This window comes from Zea mays, chromosome 6, assembly GCF_902167145.1.
Source record: "Zea mays cultivar B73 chromosome 6, Zm-B73-REFERENCE-NAM-5.0, whole genome shotgun sequence".
Classification (NCBI taxonomy): Eukaryota; Viridiplantae; Streptophyta; class Magnoliopsida; order Poales; family Poaceae; genus Zea; species Zea mays.
This window is the reverse complement of record NC_050101.1, coordinates 70039515-70044313: the sequence shown is the minus strand read 5'-3', so window position 1 is coordinate 70044313 and position 4799 is coordinate 70039515.

Genomic DNA, 4799 nt, shown 5'->3' with positions numbered 1-4799 from the left:
GCATGCGCTACAAACCCTGTCTTTCTCAAAATGAACATTTGTTAGTCCTAAAATGTGTTCTCCCGTTAGAAGCTTATGAAGATTCTTCATTCCAACATGTGTTAGACGGCGATGCCAGAGCCAGCCCATGTTAGTCTTAGCAATTAAGCAAGTGTCGAGTTCAGCTCTATCAAAATCTACCAAGTATAGCTGACCCTCTAACACTCCCTAAAATGCTATTGAATCATCACTTCTTCTAAAGACAGTGACACCCACATCAGTGAAGAGACAGTTGTAGCCCATTTTGCATAATTGAGATACAGAAAGCAAATTGTAATCTAATGAATCTACAAGAAAAACATTGGAAATAGAATGGTCAGGAGATATAGCTATTTTACCAAGACCTTTGACCAAACCTTGATTTCCATCCCCGAATGTGATAGCTCGTTGGGGATCCTGGTTTTTCTCATAGGAGGAGAACATCCTTTTCTCCCCTGTCATATGGTTTGTGCACCCGCTGTCGAGTATCCAACTTGAGCCACCGGATGCATAAACCTACAAAACAATTTTAGTTCTTGACTTTAGGTACCCAAATGGTTTTGGGTCCTTTGGCATTAGACACAAGAACTTTGGGTACCCAAACACAAGTCTTTGACCCCTTGTGCTTGCCCCCAACATATTTGGCAACTACTTTGCTGGATTTGTTAGTTAAAACATATGATGCATCAAAAGTCTTAAATGAAATGCTATGTTCATTTGATGTACTAGGAGTTTTCCTTTTAGGCAACTTAGCATGGGTTGGTTGCCTAGAACTAGATGTCTCACCCTTATACATAAAAGCATGATTCGGGCCAGAGTGAGACTTCCTAGAATGAATTCTCCTAATTTTGTCCTCGGGATAACCGGCAGGGTATAAAATGTAACCCTCGTTATCCTGAGGCATGGGAGCCTTGCCCTTAACAAAGTTAGACAATCTTTTAGGAGGGGCATTAAGTTTGACTTTGTCTCCCTTTTAGAAGCCAATGCCATCCTTGATGCCAGGGCGTCTCCCACTATAGAGCATACTTCTAGCAAATTTAAAATTTTCATTTTCTAAGTTATGCTCGGCAATTTTAGCATCTAATTTTGCTATATGATCATTTTGTTGTTTAATTAAAGACATGTGATCATGAATAGCATTAATATCAACATCTCTACATCTAGTACAAATAGATACATGCTCAACGATAGATGTAGCGGGTTTGCAAGATTTTAATTCTACAACCTTAGCATGTAACATGTCATTCTTAGTTCTAAGGTCGGAAATAGTAGCATTGCAAACATCAAAATCTTTAGCCTTAGCAAGCAATTTTTCATTTTCAATCCTAAGGCTAGCAAGAGAAATGTTCAATTCTTCAATCCTAGCAAGTAAATCATCATCATTATTTCTAGAATTGGCAATTGAAACATTACAAACATGAGAATCAACCTTAGCTAACAAATTAGCATTTTCATTTCTAAGGTTGTCTATTGTCTCATGGCAAGTGCTTAGCTCACTAGATAGTTTTTCACATTTCTCAATTTCTAGAGCATAAGCATTTTTAACCTTAACATGTTTCTTATTTTCCTTAATTAGGAAGTCCTCTTGAGAATCCAAAAGGTCATCCTTTTCATGAATAACACTAATTAATTCATTTAATTTTTCCTTTTGTTCCATGTTAGGGTTGGCAAAAAGGGTACGCAAATTATCTTCCTCATCACTAGCATTATCATCATTAGAGGACTCATATCTAGTGGAGGATTTAGATTTAACCTTCTTTTTTTTGCCGTCCTTTGCCATGAGGCACTTGTGGCCGACGTTGGGGAAAAGGAGTCCCTTGGTGACGGCGATGTTGGCGGCGTCCTCGTCGTCGGAGGAGTCGCTAGAGCTTTCGTCGGAGTCCCACTCCCGACAAACATGGGCATCACCGCCCTTCTTCTTGTAGTGCCTCTTCTTTTCTCTCCTCTTGCCCTTCTTGTCGTTATCCCTGTCACTGTCACTTGATAATGGACATTTAGCAATAAAGTGACCGGGCTTACCACACTTGTAGCAAACCTTCTTGGAGTGGGACTTGTAGTCTTTCCCTCTCCTTTGTTTGAGGATTTGGCGGAAGCTCTTGATGACGAGCGTCATTTCCTCATTGTCGAGCTTGGAGGCGTCGATTGGTTGTCTACTTGGTGTAGACTCCTCCTTCTTTTCCTCCGTCGCCTTGAATGCGACGGGTTGAGCTTCGGATGTGGAGGGATCATCAAGCTCGTTGATCTTCCTCGAGCCTTCGATCATGCACTCAAAACTTACAAAATTCCCGATTACTTCCTCGGGGGTCATTAGAGTATATCTCGGGTTGCCACGGATTAATTGAACTTGAGTGGGGTTAAGGAAAATAAGAGATCTTAGAATAACCTTAACCACCTCGTGGTCATCCCACTTCTTGCTCCCGAGGTTGCGCACTTGATTCACCAAGGTCTTGAGCCGGTTGTACATGTTTTGTGGCTCCTCCCCTTTGCGAAGCCGGAACCGACCGAGCTCCCCCTCGATCGTCTCCCGCTTGGTGATCTTTGTGAGCTCATCTCCTTCGTGTGCGGTTTTGAGCACATCCCAAACCTCCTTGGCGCTCTTCAACCCTTGCACTTTGTTATACTCCTCTCTACTTAGAGAGGCGAGGAGTATTGTTGTTGCTTGAGAGTTGAAGTGCTCGATTTGGGCCACCTCATCCTCATCATAGTCTTCATCCCCTATAGATGGTACCTGTGCTCCAAACTCAACAACATTCCATATACTTTTGTGGAGTGAGGTTAGATGAAATTTCATTAAATCACTCCACCTAGCATAATCTTCGCCATCAAAGGTTGGCAGTTTGCCTAATGGAACGGAAAGTAATGGAGTATGTTTAGATGTACGAGGATAGTGTAAGGGGATCTTACTAAACTTCTTGCGCTATTGGCGCTTAGAAGTTACGGACGGCGCATCGGAGTCGGAGGTCGATGTTGATGAGGTGTCGGTCTCGTAGTAGACCACCTTCCTCATCCTCTTGTGCTTGTCGCCTTTCCGATGCGACTTGTGAGAAGAAGATTTCTCCTTCTTCTCTTTGTGGTGTGAGGAAGAAGATCTTTTCTCCTTCCGTTTGGAGGAGTCCTTCTTCTTCTCCTTCCTCTTGGAGCGGGACTCTTCCGATGAAGTGCTCCCTTGGCTCGTAGTGGGCTTGTCGCCGGTCTCCATCTCCCTCTTGGCGTGATCTCCCGACATCACTTCGAGCGGTTAGGCTCTAATGAAGCACCGGGCTTTGATACCAATTGATAGTCGCCTAGAGGGGGGTGAATAGGGCGAAACTGAAATTTACAAATATAAACACAACTACAAGCCGGGTTAGCGTTAGAAATATAGACGAGTCCGCGAGAGAGGGTGAAAAACAAATCGCAAGCAAATGAAGAGTGTGACACGCGGATTTGTTTTTACCGAGGTTCGGTTCTCGCAAACCTACTCCCCGTTGAGGAGGCCACAAAGGCCGGGTCTCTTTCAACCCTTCCCTCTCTCAAACGGTCCCTCGGACCGAGTGAGCTTCTCTTCTCAAATCACTTGGGAATCAAAAACTTCCCGCAAGGACCACCACACAATTGGTGTCTCTTGCCTCAATTACAAGTGAGTGTTTGATCACAAGAAAGAATGCGAAAGAAAAGAAGCGATCCAAGCGCAAGAGCTCAAATGAACACTACAAATCACTCTCTTTAGTCACTAAGCCTTTGTGTGGAGTTGGGAGAGGATTTGATCTCTTTTGGTGTGCTTTGCAATGAATGCTAGCTCTTGTATAGTGGTTGGAAGCTGGAAAACTTGGATGCCATGAATGTGGGGGTGGTTGGGGTATTTATAGCCCCAACCACCAAACATGACCGTTGGTGGAGGTTGTCTGTCGTATGGTGCACCGGACAGTCCGGTGCACACCGGACATGTCCGGTGCGCCAGCCACGTCACCAATGCCGTTGGATTCTGACCGTTGGAGCTCTGACTTCTGGGCCCGCCTGGATGTCAGGTGGCGCACCGGACATGTACTGTAGATTGTCCGGTGCGCCAGCATGGGCGTGCCTGACCTCTGCGCGCGCAGTGCGCGCATTAAATGCTCTGCAGGTAGCCGTTGCTCCGGAGTTGCACCGGACAGTCCGGTGTACACCGGACATGTCCGGTGAATTATAGCGGAGCAGCCGCTGCGTTTTCCCGAGGCTGGCGAGTTCCAGAGGCGGCTCTTCCTTGGAGCACCGGACACTGTCCGGTGTACACCGGACAGTCTGGTGAATTATAGCCAAGTGCCTCTGGAAATTCCCGAAGGTGGCGAGTTCGAGTTGGAGTCCTCTGGTGCACCGGACAGTCCGGTGCCCCAGACCAGAGGTGCCTTCGGTTGTCCCTTTGCTCCTTTGTTGAATCCTATACTTGATCTTTTTATTGGCTAAGTGTGAACCTTTTACACCTGTATAACTTATACACTTAGAGCAAACTAGTTAGTCCAATTATTTGTGTTGGGCAATTCAACCACCAAAATTATTTAGGAACTAGGTGTAAGCCTAATTCCCTTTCAAGCCTAAGTAGAAAAAGGAAAAGAAAGAATTAATGAATTACTAAATTAAGCCATAAATAACTCCAGCCAAAAACCTTATTAAGTTTTCACTAAGACATTGTAGGATTGTTGAGTACAACATTAATCCAACTTCCTAGACTGGCCACATCTACTTCTAAATACCAAGTATACCACTAAAATCCTCAATAGTGGAACTAAGACCCGTCCTGCTAACTTGAGTACTTCACCTTGCAT